The following is a 17,213-nucleotide window of genomic DNA, read 5'->3' as shown; positions in this document are numbered from 1 at the left end:
TCTCTCTCTCTCAAAAATAAACATTTAAAAATTCTTACAAAAAGAAAGAAAGATATATCAGTATTTGATTCTGTACTTTATACCATGTAGCTTAGTAAATGATGGCACTTTTTCATTTTTTTCTGACACATTTTTGGAAAATCCCTTAGCGTGATCTCTCAGCATACTAATTTGGTCTATTTAGCTCATTTATTGAGTTTTTTTAAATTTTGGCAATCATGGCTTAATTTCCAGGAATTCAGTATCTTTTTTCAGAGAGGCTTTATTATATTTTTTATTTTTATTTTTTTAAGTGTATTTATTTTGGCAGAGAGAGTGAGTGCACAAGAGGGGCAGAGACAGAGAAAGGGGGAGAGAGGGCTAACTGAGCCGCCCAGGTGCCCCTATTATATGGATATGATATTCACTTACCTCTCCCAAGGATATTCATTTGAATTAAAGTTTTCTTCTGTTTCAGGTATTAGTTCTGTTTTCTTGGAGTCAGTTCTATTTTTTGTGCTTCTCTCAGGCTCTGGCTTTTCGGAAATGTCTGGCAATTCTCGATTGTCTGTTGACACTTGTAGAGGAACATCTGGGCAGACCATCTGCGTGGTGGCTGGGGGGCACCTCCTTTCCCCCATGAGAATCCCATTTGCCTGGCCAGGAATGCAGTTTGGGATACAGGGGCCGGCCTCAGGTGACTGTGTGCACGCAGGAGAGCCATGAGTGGACAGCAGGAAGGAACCGCCCTCCGGTCCGTTGTCCGCTCACACCTGCACCCAGTGTCTGTTGCCTCTGTTCCGGAACTCTGTGGGGAGAATTCACCTGTGACGGCTGTGCCTTCAGCTCTCCAGCATCGCGGTTTCCTATTCATCTCATCACTGACCTTCTATTGCTTAGAAATTCCTTAATCTTCTGGACGTTGCTCCCACTCCTCCTGACTGTCCACAACCACTCAGACTCTATTCTTATTTCTGTATTTTTTCTATCTTTTCACTGGGATTTGGGGAAGAAGAGGGGTACACAGCAGTGTGTCCTTAGCCACGTCAAACTGTAAGACACTTATTCCACATTCAGAATGATTTCGAGAGACTGGGTTACCGGATGTGGGATTGTTGGAGCAAAGAGCAGAGACATTCTTGAGGTTGTTGATACGTATTTAAAACTATCTTGCTAGACTGAGGACGGAACTGGCTCTGGCAGAGGGGGAGCCGGGTTCTGAGCTTGGTTCCCTGACTTGTCGGTTGTGTAACCTAAGTGAGTTGGGGAAACTCTCTGGACCTCAGTTTCCTCATTAGTAAAATGGGCCCAGTAATGGGACCAGTATTTAAGCATCTTATGAGGACAAACTATGTAAACTATCTTCCCCAGGGCCCAGCCTATAAAAGGTGCTTGATGAATGCTTTTAGTCAGCATTGTTTCAAATACGTAATTTGTCAGCATTAAATAATTGTGCATTCAGCCAGGTGCTCGGAAAAGCGTTCCCTTTCTTGGTCATTGGCATTTCAAGCTCTGAGATAAATCACTTCTTGGCTTGGTACCTCCATCTTCAAAGAGAGAAGCCTCCTTCCTACCTGCCTGCCAGTCTGTGAAGGCTTCTGTGAAGATTCGCTGTTACTTGTAAAGCTCTTAGCGATGCACCGGTGAAAATCCCTGTGTATACTTGGGTTGTTTTCATCGGAATGATGGGTCCAGAAGCCCTGTCCCCGGGTCCAGACTGAGCTTCTACAAGACAATTCCTCCTTCTGAGCTTGGTCAAGTCAAGCGTGCACTCCTGTGGAAGAAAATACCTGGTCTTTATTCTGGGCCAACTTCCAGAAACTTCCAATTTCTTCCTCAGCTGGGATATTGGGTCTTATGACTCCTCTCCCTATTCGGCAACTTCCTAATCAGAAATGGCTAGCAAAGCTACTCCAGTGAGGCAGGCTGAGCCCTCACCACGGCCACATGCGGGTCCAGGCCCAGGAAGGCAGGAACCGGTGTTTATGCCCAGCCTACAGGAAGGGCTGGAGATAGCTCTTGCTAGAACCTCAGAAGTCACTGGCCCAGGGGTGCAGAGCCCTGGGGGGGGTAGGTGTCAGGAAGCATGAGGGGTAAGAATATTCACAAATAAACCAGCTCAGTGACAAAGAGAGCAAGAAGTCTGTACTTGTAGAACCCAGGCGGGCAGGGTGCAGCGGCGAACCAGGGACCAGGGCCATGAAAGTTCACCGAGACAGACTCCAGCTGAGGCAAAGTGAGGGGTGGGATGGGAGGGGCAGGAAGGGGAGAGCTCACCTGAAGAAAAGAAAGAAACGTTGTCAAGCAACCACAAGACCCGCAGCATTTTATTTTTGTTTTGACCCAGGAAGCAGTAAGCAAACAGATAAAAAACCCAAGTGCTGGGCATGAACTTGACCAGGAGCGGGCCTTTGCACAGTAAGAGGAGTCGCTATGAGAATCTCTTCCTTTCTTCCTCTTTCCCGCCCCATTCACAGCAGGCCTGTGGCCACCAAGCTGGAGAGGGGCTGGGTGGTGGCTAAATCTTCCCCTTGACGTCTTGCCGTGAGACAGGAGACACTCAGAAAGGCTGGGTAATTCAGTCAAGGTCACACAGTGAGGAAGGCAGAGGCTAGAATCAAAGCCAGGCAGCTTCCCACGTTTCTGCACGGTAGAGGTTAAACAACCTTAGAAGCTCTGCAAAGAGTAGAATGTAAAGTTCCCAGAGGGTTCTCAAGCACCGTAGCGTGCGCTCAAGGACAGAAAGTCCTAGTTAGGGCTGGGCTGGAGGGCAGGGAAGGATTACAGAGCTGCCTATGCAGCAGCGGCCCTGGGGACACGAATGCTGGTCCCCTGCCCCCAGCAAATCTCAAATTCTCCTCGCATCAGGGGGGATTGGATAGAAAAAGGCAGGAGTGACTCTTAAATGCTTTGGGGACTCCCTGCTCAGTCCCAGAATCTCTCCCGGGCCTGTCCCCAAATGCAGAGGACACCCTCTCTCTCCTGTTCTTTTGTTTTCAGGACTAGGGTTCTCGGGCTCCTCAGGCAACCCCCCGGGGACTCACTCCTCTCAGATCTGAATCCTCAGTACAAGTACTTCTTTCGGAGAGAGAACCTAATCTCTTTCTGACTCCAAGTCAAATACCTGCTAAGTTCAGAAACAGGAAATGCGTGACTATAATCTTTCAATGGAAAAAAAAATTTTTTTCAACGCCTCATCTGCAGAACGGAGATTCTACTCAACCGTAAAAAGAAGAGGGAGGACTCCCGTTATAATGGGAGTTATTCCGTAACTCAGTATGGACAAGATTCACAGCGAAGCCATACAGGAAGGTGCTAAGGGGCATACAGAGCAGGCCTTGCGTGTGTCAAATTCTCCCAAAGGACACTCAGGCGACTGGTAATATTAGCTGCCACCCGGGGGGAAAGCGGGGTGGTTTGGAGAAGATTTTTCACTAGAGAGTCTTGTAGAGCTTTTGACTTTTATGCCATGGGATTTTATTACTTTCTCAAAGATCAAATAAAAATTTGAAAAAGAATAGTTTATCATGTGGTACTCAGTGAAAACACTCTTCTCATAGACAGTAAAACCTTGGTTTGCGAGCATAATTTGTTCCGGAAACATACTTGTCATCCAAAGCACTCGTATATCAAAGCAAATAGGCTCGGTTGTGATCATGTGAGCTTCAGCGTCACATACGACTCGTGCTGCAAGACATCACTCGTTTATCAAGTTAAAATTCATTAGTCCGCTAGTCTTGTTTATCCGCTAGTTTATCAAGTTAAAATTCAAATGTCCGCTAGTCTTGCAGAATAAGGCTTTGCTGTATATCCTTCCAGATTTTATTTTACACGTGCACACACACATGCAGACACACACACACGTGTTCTGTTTCTATAAACCTGAGATCATGTTGTAATGAATTATATAACCTGCTTTCCACCCCCCCATTCACTATATTGTGGATAACTTTCCATATCCGTGTATACAAATTGCATTAACTGAAGTAGCTGCAAAGTAATCCACTGCGTTCTTTTATCATATTATTTTAAACTAATCCCCTGTAATTTTTAACAGCTTTATTGACACTCACATACCATAAACCTCACCTACTTAAAGTGTACAACTCAGTGTGTATTCTGAGTTGTGCAACCATCACCAGTATCTAATTTGAGGACATTTTCATCCCCCCAGAGAGAAGCCCATTAGTAGTCACTCCCCACCCTTCCTCCTCTCCCAGTTCTGGCGACCACTCATCTACTTTCTGTCTCTGTGGGTTTTCCTATTCTGGACACTTCCTATAAACCAAACCATACAATATATGGCCTTTTGGGTCTAGCTTCTTCCGCATTGCATGAAGTTTTCATTGCATGAACCTTGAAAACTGTGGTAACATGAATAAGTACTTCATTCATTTTTATTGGCAAATAATATTCCATTGTGTGGATATTCCAGTCTTTCACCCAGTCATCAGTTGCCGGACACTTGGATTTTTTTCAATTTTGAGTACTATAACTAATGCTGATATGAACAGTTGTGCACACGTTTTTGTGTAAACATACGTCTTCAATACTGGGAGGTAGATTGGCTGGTCATATGGAAATAACACATTTAATGTTTTAGGAACTGCCAGCTGTTTTCCAGAGTGGCCACCCCATCGGCGGGGGATGAGGGTTCCGACTTCTCTCCGTCTTCCCCCACACTTACCGTCTCTGCTCTTGATTCTAGCCATCCTAGTGCCCGTGAAGTGATGTCATTATGGTTTCGATTCACGTTTCTCCGCCGGCTAGTGACGACCGAGGTGTTGCACGTGTTTTTGTGTGCTTCCTAGCCATTTGTTTCCTTTTGGAAAAATGTCTACTCTGATCTTTGTTCACCTCAAAAGTGGGTTATTTGTCTTTTTATTAGTAAGTTGCGAGAGTTCTTACACATTCCAGATACGAGTCCCTCATCAGATAGACGACCGGCGAATTGGTTTTCCTATTCTATGGGTCATCTTCTCATTTCATAGTAGTACCATTTGGAGCAAAACAAGTTTTGAACTTGATGGAGCCCCAGCTGACCTAGCTTCACTTTCATAAACTGTGCTTTTTGTGTCATGGGTAAGAAACTATTGCTTAACCCAAAGTCACAAAGATCTACTCCTATGTTTTCTTCTAAGAGTTGTATAGTTTCAGCTGTTACATGTAGGTCTATCATTCATTCTGAGTTAATTTTTATGTAAGATGTGAGGTACGGGCCCACACTCATTCTTTCGCATGCGGCCCTCCGGCTGTCCTGGCACCATTTGTTGAAAAGACTATTCCTGCCCACTGAGTTGTCAACAGACCCTTGTTGAAAATCAATTGAGCAGAAGGGAAAGGGCTTATCTCTAGACTGTTGCTTCCATTTTATTGATCTAATTGTTCTTATGCTGAATTCTTACTGGCTTGATGACTGTAGCTTTATAGTAAGTTTTGAAACGAGGATGGATATGTGACTCCTTCAGCTTCTTTTTCCGATTCAAAATTATTTTGGCTATTCTGGGTTCCTTGTATTCCCAGAGGATTTTTAGGATCAGCCTGTGGAATTCTGCAAAAGAGCAAGCTAGGATTTTGATGTGTATGGCACGGAATCAATCTTTTTTTTTTTTTAATTTTTTAAATGTTTTTAATTTTATTTTTGGGAGAGCGAGAGCAGGGGAGGGGCAGACAGAATCTGAAACAGGCTCCAGGCTCTGAGCTATCAGCACGGAGCCGACTTGGGGCTCGAACCCACGAACCGTGAGATCATGACCTGAGCCGAAGTCAGACGCTCAACTGACTGAGCCACCCAGGCGCCACCTGCACTGAATCAATCTTAGAACGCTTCGGGATCAGGTTAATACTGGTCTCATTTAATGAGTTCGGAAATGTTCCTTCCTCTTCTGGTTTCTGGAAGACTTTGTGAAGGATCGATATTTATTCTTTAAATATTTGTATAATTCACCGTGAAGACATACGGGCCTGAGCTTTTCCTTGAGGGGGGTTCTTAAATGACTAATGCAGTCTCTCCGTTGGGCATAAGTCTGTGCAGAAATTATATTACTTCTTGAGTCCAATTTTATAGTCTGTGCCGTTCTATCAACTCATTCATCTCATCTAGGGTATCTAATTTGTGGGCGTTCTATTGTTCATAGTAGTCCCTTAAAAACTCTTGTTTTGGGGCGCCTGGGTGGCTCAGTCGGTTGGGCGTCTGACTTCGGCTCAGGTCATGATCTCACAGTTCGTGAGTTCGAGCCCCGTGTCGGGCTCTGTGATGACAGCTCAGAGCCTGGAGCCTGTTTCAGATTCTGTGTCTCCCTCTCTCTCTCTGCCCCTTCCCTGATCATGCTGTGTCTCTCTCTGTCTCAAAAATAAATAAACATTAAAAAATAATAATAATAATAAAAATAAATAAAAATAAAAATAAAGAAAAAAACTCTTGTTTCTGTAAGGTCAGGAGTAAAGTCTTACTTGCATTCCCAATTTTTTTCTTTTCTTTTTAAAATTTTTTTAATGTTTATTTATTTTTAAGAGAGAGATTGACAGAGTGTGAGAAGGCGAGGGGCAGAGAGAGAGACACAGAATCTGAAACAGGCTCCAGGCTCTGAGCTGTCAGCACAGAGCCCAACACAGGCCTCGAACCCACAAACTACGAAATCATGACCTGAGCCGAAGTCGGACGCTTAACCGACTGAGCCACCAGGCACCCCCCATTCCCAATTTTTGCTCTTTTTGGTCATGTTATTGTCCCTGTCCATTCCTCTCTCCTCTCCCCCAACCCAGTGTAGGGCCTTCTTTGGAAGGTTCCATCCCATTAATCACCTTGTAAACCAACATAGCGACGTGACAGTGGAAACTGTCTTAGAGCAACACAGAACTGGTAGAACCCTACCCAAAACATCTTAGGGCAACCGGGTACTGCGGCCTCAGCGTCAGGGATGCCACCGCTCTGGACAGCTGCTCGCACGGTCCCATTTCTGGGGGTTGGCACAGATAATACTATCATCATAACAAGAACGAGTTTTTCTGCTTCAGAATGCACTTAGAACCACGGATCTTGTCCACCCCACCCCGAGCTATTTGTTAGCTCTTTCCTTCTCGAGACTGAGCAATGAGGGTTGAACCTGGATTATCTAAGGGGCACAGGACAGTCTGCAGCAGCCCTGCCCAGGCACAGGTCTGGCCCTGAGTCACCGTGGGGACAAAGTGCAGGACCCTGACTCGCCTGCTCAGCGCGAGCTCCATCACAAGGCCCCGCCTCCTGCAGAAGTGAGACACCCGGGGGACCCAGGCTCCCATTCTGGCTCTCCCCCTGGCGACAAGGAAGACATCTTAAGGCAGCCACCTCTCCTCTTGTGGAGCCAGCGTTGTCAACGTGAAGATAGGCTTGCTCGACCAGCTGGCCTGAAGGCCGGTCCAGCCCAGCCACTTATGATTAGGTTACCAGTGAGCATGTAGGCTTTGCTTGAACTCTCTGAGCCTCGGTGCCAGGGGCCTCGGGGCCTACTGAGCACCTGCCAGGTTGTTCGCCTCCCTGGGAAGGGTGAGGAGACGGGCCAGGGACTCTCAGAGTCTTGCTCCTGCACTGGTTCAGGGGAGGGGAAGTCACACCTCTCCCCGGTGCAACACCCAGAGCTCATGACTCCCAGGGCCTGCTCTGACATCTACTCACCCTGAGACGCCAGGAGGGTGAGCTCCCCGACCTCCGAACGTCAGTTTGTTCATTTTTCAAAAATGTTTATTTATTTAGAGAGGGTGTGCAAGCTGGGGAGGGGTGGGGAGGCGGAAAGAGAGAGAGAGACAATCCCAAGCAGGCTCCATGCCATGAGCTCAGAGCCCTGTGCGGGGCTTGAATCTACAAACCGTGAGATCATATCCTGAGCCAAGATCAAGAGTCAGAGGCTTAACTGACTGAGCCACCTGGGCGCCCCAGTTGGTTCATTTCAAAAACGGAGATAACAGTACCTACCACTCCCTGTACCGGGAGGGGGAAGATTACACTTAATCTGATAAGCACCAGCCAGCACATGCTAAGAATTCATTTCAGATCGTCAGGAGTCACTGCTCTGCTCGTACCTGTTCTCGTTCATTGTGAGAAGCACCCACCACCCCTCCACCCTGTTTCAAGTAAAGGGCATACCAAAGCTTCGGTAAATTTGGTCTTATTTGAGGCCAAGCAGAGGTGGCTTTGGTGCGGCGGGACGAAGGTTCAGACTGGGTCCTGTTTTACTCGAACTGCCTCCTCCTTCGGCCGGTAACATAATCTCGCTGCCTGATTCTCCTCACATCACCGGAGCCCAGGCTGCAAGCTAAAATCAGAACGAGCCTGCGGTTGCCGAGTCAACTGGACATTCTGCCACTGTGATGTCACCAGGGGTCCCGGCCTCGGGAGCCGAGGAACCCAGCGTGCCGTGTGGTCGTGCGGACCCCCGTCCCTCCCCTCGCTGGCCCTGGGACCCCGGGCGTGGGAGAGAAGCAAGCGAGCCAGTGCTCGGGGAACAGCCCCCTGCGGCCCCACAGCCGGGACCCCACAGACATCGCCACTTCGCCTCCAGGAGGTCAAGGCCGCCTTCACGTAACCATTTCCGGAAGGCAAAGCGGCTTCCGGAGAGGTCCAGGGGCTGTGCCCGGGTGCCCGCGCCGAGCGGAGCTGGCAGGGAGCGCAGCCACAAGGGGCAGAGCACCATTCTGAGCCACGCTTCCGTCTTGGTTCGAAGGAGAATCTTTAATAATATATAGATTTTAAGTGACGAAGCTCTTGCCAGATCCTAGCATAAAGCGGATTTTTACAGCTGGGATGATAAATCCCTGAAAGGCGGCGCTTACCATGGAAACGCTGACACAGCCTTTCATTCCCCTTCCCAGTGATTAAAATCCTCATTTCAATTTGTTTTTCTTTATTTGGGGCTGGAGTCATTTGCAAGCCCAGGAATAGATCTCGTGCGGATGGAAAACTAAATGCTGCCCCCTGTCGGAAATAAGGCGGAACTGTTCTTAGGCGGCGGGAGTGCGGCAAATCTTGGTTGGTAGAATTATGGAAACCCAAGGAAAACCGGTGTTCTTAGGAATCGTCTTGCCAGGAAGGCAACTCCTGCAGGGCTTGGCTCGTTCTCCCAGGGAAAGTGAGGCAGGGAAGGGAAGGGAAAGCAGCTAATAACGGGTGCGGTGTCAGACCAGGGGCTGCTCTGGGCAGCTGGACATTCAGCCACCTGGGGGAGCTGGCAGCCAGCGTGGCTCTGCACCTTGGCCACCCCGCCCGCCCGAGGAGCAGGGGTGGGGGTGGGGGCCCTCACCGGTTGCAGGCTGCAACCCTTATGCACCCCTGGCCTGCTGGCCATGGCCGGCTCCAGTGGCCAGAGGAGGTCCTCGGGCAGAGGGAGGGCCAGACCTTGCTCGGCCCGAGTGCATAGGGCACCAGTGACCTGTCTGCTGCACCTGCTCTCCACTATGCCTTGTATTCTCCTCTGGGCTGTTCCACTTGCAGGCAAATTTTATGCTCCAATCCGGGGTCGTGTGCCCTCTGTTTATTCAAGGCCTGTAGTCTGCTGAACCAAAAGCTCAGTAATCCTACTCACCAAATGTCCAGGAATGCCTTTCTACTTCCCGGATCTCTTCATTAATAACAAACAAAAAAACAAGCAAAAAACAAAAGAAACCACCACCACCACCAACAAAAACCCATAATGGATCCAGCCCCACTTCTTAATATACCAGCGAGATCCCAGCAGATTTCCCGGTCTGAGAGCTGACAGGGTCTCAAGCGTCCCCGCTAAACAAGACTTCAGGCAATTGCGCAGACCCCATTGGCACGAGACCTAATGACACTCAAGCATTGCCCGGTTTTACACACAGCCAGCGCTTTGGAATAGGGTTTTCAAAGTGTGTTCCATGGGTAATCAGTGGGCAGAGATGCTTCTCCCAAGAGAGGCTCAGCGACTGAATAAGGTTGATAACATTGCCAGCTACAGCACCCCTTTAAAGTCATAACATTCCTCGTTACTAAAGGCTCTAAGAAGTCTCAAAGGGGAGAAATCCAATTAACTTTCACTCACTGTTTCCCAACTTACTTCCTCACCAGAACATTCTTCACAGAACACCCATGGTCACCCTGTAACACAGCAGGCTATGCCACACATAAAATGCCTTGCCTTCTCTCTGTCCATTTTAGTTTTTCTCTTGCAGGGTTTTAAAAATCTTTTCATTATTGAAGCGGTACCTGTTCATTGTAGAAAACTGGAAATGTGCAAAAAAGCAAAAAGGAGGGAAAAAGCTTTGAGACATACTTCCCGTGGGCGTTTGGGACTGGACGGGCCCGTGCTGGGGTTTTAGTGTTCCTTCGGGAGAAGGGAAATTTTGTTGTCATAGGAGCTGACCTGTCCCCCGGACTGTGTTCCATTTTATGACCCCTGATTTGAAGTAGCAGGCTTCATAAAATAAAGCACAAGTTTCAGCCGGCAGTGGCCAGAGTCCTTTTGAATGCGTTCCCAACCCCAGGTGGAGGAAAATTCCTGAACCATATGTTGTGGCTTTTACAGGGAGTGGCAGGCCAAGAAAATAAACAAGTTGGTAGGAGGAGGAAAACATTAGGTATGATGATTTCTCAACCATGTGAAAATATTTGTCATAAAAAAGACGGGAAAGAAATACACCCAAGAATTAGGCAGATTATCTCTAGAAGACGGGCTCAAAGGCGGCTTATTTTCTTTGCTGTTATAAAAACTTAAAAATAGGTATTTTTAGGGGTGCCTGGGTGACTCAGTCAGTTAAGCATCCGAGTCTTTTGGGTCAGGTTATGATCTCACAGTTTGTGAGTTCAAGCCCCGCATTGGGCTTATGCTGTCAGGGCAGAGCCTGCTTGGGATTCTCTCTCCTCGCTCTCTCTCTCTCTCTCTCTCTCTCTGCCCCTCCCCCACTTGCTGGTGCGAGTGCTCACTCTCTCTCAAAACGTTTGTTTTTGAGAGAGAGAGAGAGAGAGAGAGCATGAGAGGGGGAGGGGCAGAGAGAGAGGGAGACACAGAATCTGAAGCAGGCTCCAGGCTCTGAGCTGTCAGCACAGAGCCCAATATGGGGCTCGAACCCACGAACCGTGGGATCATGACCTGAGCCGAAGTTGGACACTTAACTGTGTATAAGGCGCCCCCCCCAATAAGTATTTTTAAAAGTCCCCCCTACATACACCAGGTCAATTTCAGTGGGGATTAAAGCAGAGCAGAGAATGTGGAGTCTGGTGGGGGCGCTGGCCTGGGGTGGGTGGGGGCTCCTCACGTCTTTCCCACCCGAGAGGCACTGGGCTTGCTCAGGATCACGTCCCCTCCGCTTCCTCTGAATGCAATGAGCCACATTTGGGGTCATGAGTGGCTCAGGGGGAAGTGGGAGGTGTCGCTGGTTACACCGACCCTCAGAGCAGCTGTAGGAGGACAGGGCCTTTATCATCCGTCCCCTTTGCATAAGTGCTCCCTGAACACAAGCTCCTGTCTGCCCTAGAGGCCTTGTGCTGGCTGGGCCCTCTGCCTGGGACACTCGTCTTTCAGGTCTGAGCGCAGAGAGGGTCTGCGAGGACCCCAAGAGCACACAGCACAGGACTGAGCCAACGTCTGCCTGCCTGCAAATCTGGCAAGCATGAGCTGACTTCCAAAAGGGTTGTCACACAGTTACCGCCCGAGAAAACCCCTGCCCTCGGCACGACACAGGCCGGGATGCTCTCGGAAGTCAGGGGGAGAACACCTGCTGCGTGGCTCCTGTTCTCCTTTTCAAGATGATGGCTTCTCTGAGAGGCTGAGGACAACTCCCAGGCCGTCCTCTGGTGGCTGGAAGGCCGTTCCGGGGGCACAGGTTCCACGTGTGCAGTCCGAAGCCGCAGCCCCTTGTCCGCAGCCGGTCCTCCGGGCGGCACAGCAACGTTGCACAAGCCGCGGACCCGGAGGAGGCCCGCCGGGCAGATGGCCGGTGCCCACCGAGTGCCAACTGGGTGCCACCCTGACTCCGCCACTGATGCTTAAGCGCAGCCTTCCCCTGCCACGGGAGAGGGGACCCACAGAAACCACGCCGTTAGATTGCCTCCTCAGGAGGCCGCCCCGACCTCCTCTCCAACACGGCAGCCTCCATCACTCTCAGACCCCTGATTCTCCTCTTAGCGGTTATCACGCACTGGCCTTCTGCTTTCTCCTTCTCCTTTGTGACAGGCAGATGTGTGGGTTGTCTTGCTCACCTTGACTCTCCAGCACCCAGAAAACTACCCGACACAAACAGATGCTCTAGAAACGTCTGTTAGTTGAATGGCTACCCGTTATTCTAGCAGGATGGATTCCTACCGGAGCGCCCGGAGTCCAGGTGAGGGCTGTTCTGGGCGATTCAGGCGGCTTGCTTCAAGTTCGAGCTCCCACTCCTGCCTCAGTGATTCCAGGGGACAGCCAAGACGGCAGGAGTGGAGACCCCCTACCGGCACCAGCTGTTGGAGCAGCCGAGGATGATGTCTGGGCGCTGGGCCTCCTCTGCTCTGTGTGACCTCTGGCAAATGCCTTCCCCTCCTTGCCCTGCAGATAAGGAAGTGGGTACGCTCCGCTTAAATATCCGGGGGTAGGTTCCTTCCCCATGACAAGCATTCATGGGAAGGCCTGGAGTGCGGAGGTGGGACCAAGAAGGAGGGAGGCCACGCGAGGGTGGGTATCACCCATGGAGGCTCCCACTTGGTTCCATTCTACCAGGAACCTCAGACAGTGTAGGTGACCCCCAGACTGTCTTGATGGGGAGAGAGCTGGGGCGGTTAGAGCCCCGCGCTGGCGATCCAGCGGGCGCCCTGGGAAAGGTGTAAGTTGCCAGGCACCTCCAGCCCGCCAGGCACACAGGCCAGCGGACCCCAGCAGCCTGCAGGCAGCCCCCAGACACAGATGCAGGTGCTGCCTCTCGGGGGCGAGACTAGAGGGACCTGAGGCAACATGGGTGGGGTTCTGACACGGTCTCTAATGTGACATGGAAGGGGGCCCTTCCCCACCCAGGACTCTACAAACCTTCTGGAAGTGCAGCTTTGAGTCCGGGTGTGCTGGACTGTGCAAGGTAATGCGTCTCCTTAAGCCTCAGTATACGCAAGCCGTGACATCAGAGGTCGTGACTTCCCCCTACTTGCCCCCCGCTCCCGGGCAGGGACGCCCCTGACTCGCTGCCTAGCTTTGCACAACTGGCTGATGAAGTTACCACGATTACTCCCCACTGGCACTTAAAGCGATCTTAAGAGATTCCGAGGCTGGCATCGTTTATTCGTGAATCGCTTCGTTCTGTAATAACTGCCCAAGCTTTAGTGGCTTCACACAATAAAGCTATACATCTCACTCATGTAACGGTACAAATTAGGTGTTTCTAGATTGTGGTGAGGGATCAGGTGGATGGGGTGTCTGCTCAACCTCCTGCCACGCCTGAAGGCATGGGACTGAGCACCAGCACATTCTTCGGGAGCTTCTGTCCAATTCCTTCTGCCTCCATCTCTTGAGTCTAGAAGTATCCACGACTGGACATCTTTCCCTAAAAGATAAGGAACCAGGTCTCTATTTCTCTGTTAATTCTTCTTCCAAGGCTCAGAGTCTTCAGAACCCAGCGTGTTGGGGACAAAAAAAAAAAAAACAAAAAAAAAACAGCTAAAATCATGCAGCCGATGTGGGCACCTGTGGCCAAACTCCAAGGGTAAGTTCTCTCTCAGCGGCGGCCCCTGTGTCACCAGTTTGGAGGTACGCATGGGTCATGGGGATCGTCTGTGCCTGTAGACTAGGAAACTCAAGCCCTCCAGAAGTGGCCCTGAGAGCCAGAATAAGTCATTTCCCTCCACGGGCCTCAGTTCCTTCCTCTGTACAACGGGGTGGCTGAACAAAAGTATCCCCAGGCTCTGACGGCCTCCGGTCGGATGCCTGCCTCCGCCCGCAGCTCTGCGTTCATCCTTTCGAGAACCCGCGTAGGTGGCGGGGTTGTAGTTCCGCGGCAGGCCAGGAGAGGGCAGCAGGCAGCCAACGGCAGGTGCGGCCAGGATTCAGAGGACGTGCGTCCCGGACGCGGGAAAAGCGTTTCCAGACGGGTAGGAAGCACGGCTGTGACTGCCGCACCACCCCCCCCCCCCCCACGATTGCTGCCTCTCGGCATAACGGGGGCTGGTGGGTCTCCCGCCCCGGGAACCTCTGACGCCTGACGTCAGAGATGCCTGACGTCCCCTACCCTTGCCGACTCTGCAGCCCTCGCTTCCAGCCGCGTTACCTGGGTTCCAGGCCCCTCGCCGGCTCCGCCCCCGAAGGCCCGGTGCCCCCTGGCTGCCGGCCAGCCTGCTCTGGTGCCTGTGCTGGTATTTAGGCTCACTCTCGTGCCCTCCGTCCCCTGGCCTCCTACGGCTTCAGCTCTGCCTTCTGCATCCTTGCCCGCCGCACCCCAGGGGAATGCGGACGCGGATAAATGCACCTCCCTAACTGGGAGTAACGGACTGCAGTTGCCGAGGACGGTGGGCCGCGGCCTCGCACAGTCTCACCTCCGGAGGAGCAGAGGGACGTGCTAGCTTACCCCACAGAACTCTGTGCGCCCCCACCCCCATCTCGCGCCCTGGCATGCGTGCAAATTAGCCCTGGGTGTCAGTTTTATAAACAGAAACTTTTTTCTCATCCTCTGCCTGTACTTCCTACATATGCCAGGCTTCGGCCTGCAGGTCTTCGGACCCACTGCCCCTTCTCCCTGGAGGCCCTCTGCCCTTCCCTCCCCTCTGCCAGCCCTTTCTTATCCCTAAGGGCTAAGCTGTATAGGTCCCCCCCCTTTGGGGCTGTTCTCCTGTCCCTTCCCTCTGCCCAAGTCTGTGTTCAGATATGGATTCAGTTATAGTAGCAGAAACTCCATCTGGCAGGCATAAGCAAAATGGAAAGTTGTCACGGGGATGTATCTCCAAGGGTGGACAGGAAGCCAGAGAATCACATGTGGGGCGGGGGCAGCCGGAATGGCCTGGTGGCCAGCAGAGTGCTGTCCCTAAAGCGGGTCGGCTCCATCCGTGGCCTCCTGTCACTCAGCCAAGTTGCAGAGACCCGGAAATATACTATCATGGGATCGGCCCCATGATAACGGGGGACTGCGTCCCCGGTTTACAACCCCCCAAGACTGTGTACCTCCAATTCAGTCATTACGTGGAGAGGCAACTTTCAAAGAAGCTCGGGGTGCCACCTGGAAGGAAGTGTGGGTGCTGGGAGTCGGGGAGCAACAGACTCCGCCCCGGTACCCTTTCTTTGTGTCCCCATGGACGCGGCGCCCACGCCGGTCGCAGCATGTAGCACTCTGGGCTGTAGGGCACTGCTCATTGGCTCTCTCACTGCACTGCAAGTGTCCCGAGGCAGGGAAATTGTCCTGTCCATCTTTTGAGCCTCGGCACCTGCAACCATGCCTGGCACATGGTTCACGTTCAACAAGCACCGCGCGAGCGGATGAATGAGAGAATAATAACTGGGGGAGATCGAATTCCTGTTCCCAGTTCTTGCCTGCCTCCCTGTCTGCATGACCTCACAGTGGGCTACGGTGGGCGGAGTCCGTTCCGCTGCTCCGTCGATGTCACACTTGACCGTGGCCGTGCAGGCAAAGGGACAGAGCCAGTTCTGAGTCAAGGCCTTAGGAGGCATCTTGTACTTCTGCTCGTGGTTCTGCACTCCGGTGGTCTGGCCTAGAAAGAGTGAGTAGCCCTAGGAACAAACGAGGGGCACACAGAGTAGGCCTGAACAAACTCAGAGCCCAGATGGCCAGCACGTGGAGCAGAGCTGCACCTGCTGCCCCACAGGCCCGTGAGCAGGAGGGACAAGTGCTTGCTCTAAGCCACCGAGCTGGATGGGTTTGTTGGGCAGGTCATGTGGCAGTACGGCCTCAGGCCAGGTTCTCCCCGAAGCAGACGCTGACACAGAACTGTGTGCGGGAGGTTTATTAGGGAGCGTCTTTGGGACCCACATCCGTGGAAGGGGAGGGAAGCAAGCTGACATGAGTGGAGGGGAAGCCGAGCTGAGCTGTGACGCAGTCCCGATGAAGGCTCAGCTCTGGAGCTGTCCCAAGTCGGGGCGAGGGGTCCCGGCCTTTAATGACTCTGGGTTGACCAGATGTCTCATTCAGTTGCCACAGGAAGGGGTGTGATCTTGGGCAAGGCAGTTTTCCTGCGTGGAAGCACTTCCCTAGGAACGCCACTGTGCATCTGGGGGAGTAAGTCCTTCGTTCCCAAAAGGGGATCTGGGCAGTACATCCAAAGTCCTCGATGATAACTGACTGATACAACAGTGTCCAACAGGTTTCAGGGCTGCCTCCCTACCTATTTATTGCTAAGTGATCAAAGATTTCAAATACATTTGATTATTTCTAAAATACCATTGAGAAAACAGACCCGCTATCATCTAACAAACTGCAAAGGAAAATGCAGTTGATGTTGGCTTACAAGCTCAATTTCACAAGGCTCATGCACCCATCATCGCTCTTCATTTAACGGTCGCCTGGGAGCTGCCTGGGTGTGAGCTGCAGAAAGCAGACAGAAAAGGGTCGGCATTTGTGTGATTTCTTCAATGCAGATATGTCCTTCATGGAACCACTGGGACGACTTTCCTTATGAAGTTGTAGTACCCCCCCGCCCCCCCCCCCTTGGAAACCCAAAGACAGCGACATGAGTCCCGACCTCTCAGCTGATGATGCTTGCAGAGAGGCGAGACCTGAGGAGTCGGCTCACAGCCCAGCAGTTATGGGAGAAGCGGTCCTGTCTGGCCTCCACAGACCAGAAAAAAGCACACCAGAGGGGATAAGTCGCTTAAAGTCCCCACCCATAAGGCATCGCATCCACAGTTAGCCTTGGCCTTGGGCACCTGGGAGCCAAATCACTCCCCAAGGTCACCCAGGGACTCACTGGCTGACTGTTAGCATCATCTAGTGTTCTTTTTCTTCTTAGAAGAGAAGCTGTAATGGAAACGCTTTGTCAAGGAGGTCTTAGAGCCGCATCAGGGAGGGCAGTATTAGAAAACTCTGGTGGCTTTAAATAACCAAGGCATAAGAAACCCAACTCAAAAGTTAACATTGCAGTTTCTCTGTAGATTCCCATGAGGGATATTTCGGAAGTCACCCAGCTCTCCCCCTTGTTTGCTCAGGGCTGCACTAAATACTGACATCAGACAACCAGAGAGGGCAGGCGCTCCCACTGAAGAGTGCAGGGGACCTGAGTGAAGGGTCTGGTTACTTGCTCTGGACTTCACCTCTGCACACCGTCTTCAGAAATAAAGAGC

At 51.3% G+C, this 17,213-nt stretch overlaps 2 long non-coding RNA genes across 2 annotated transcripts; both read right to left on the bottom strand.

Annotated features, from left to right (window-relative positions):
* Nucleotides 1-2,276: 2,276 nt before the first annotated feature.
* On the bottom strand, nucleotides 2,277-8,573 carry LOC132682858 (uncharacterized). Its single transcript, XR_009611906.2, has 2 exons — nucleotides 8,102-8,573; nucleotides 2,277-2,655 (listed from the first exon to the last, which is right to left on the bottom strand). It is a non-coding gene; the product is annotated as an uncharacterized LOC132682858 (long non-coding RNA).
* Nucleotides 8,574-13,193: 4,620 nt separating this feature from the next.
* Nucleotides 13,194-15,448, bottom strand: LOC132682859 (uncharacterized). The gene is made up of 2 exons (XR_009611907.2): nucleotides 15,084-15,448; nucleotides 13,194-13,476 (listed from the first exon to the last, which is right to left on the bottom strand). It is a non-coding gene; the product is annotated as an uncharacterized LOC132682859 (long non-coding RNA).
* Between the last annotated feature and the right edge of the window lie 1,765 nt (nucleotides 15,449-17,213).

Source organism: Panthera onca, chromosome C2 (genome assembly GCF_046562875.1).
Source record: "Panthera onca isolate mPanOnc1 chromosome C2, mPanOnc1 haplotype 2, whole genome shotgun sequence".
Taxonomy (NCBI): domain Eukaryota; kingdom Metazoa; phylum Chordata; class Mammalia; order Carnivora; family Felidae; genus Panthera; species Panthera onca.
The sequence above is the reverse complement of the archived record's forward strand: the minus strand, read 5'-3'. Positions and strand labels throughout refer to the sequence as shown.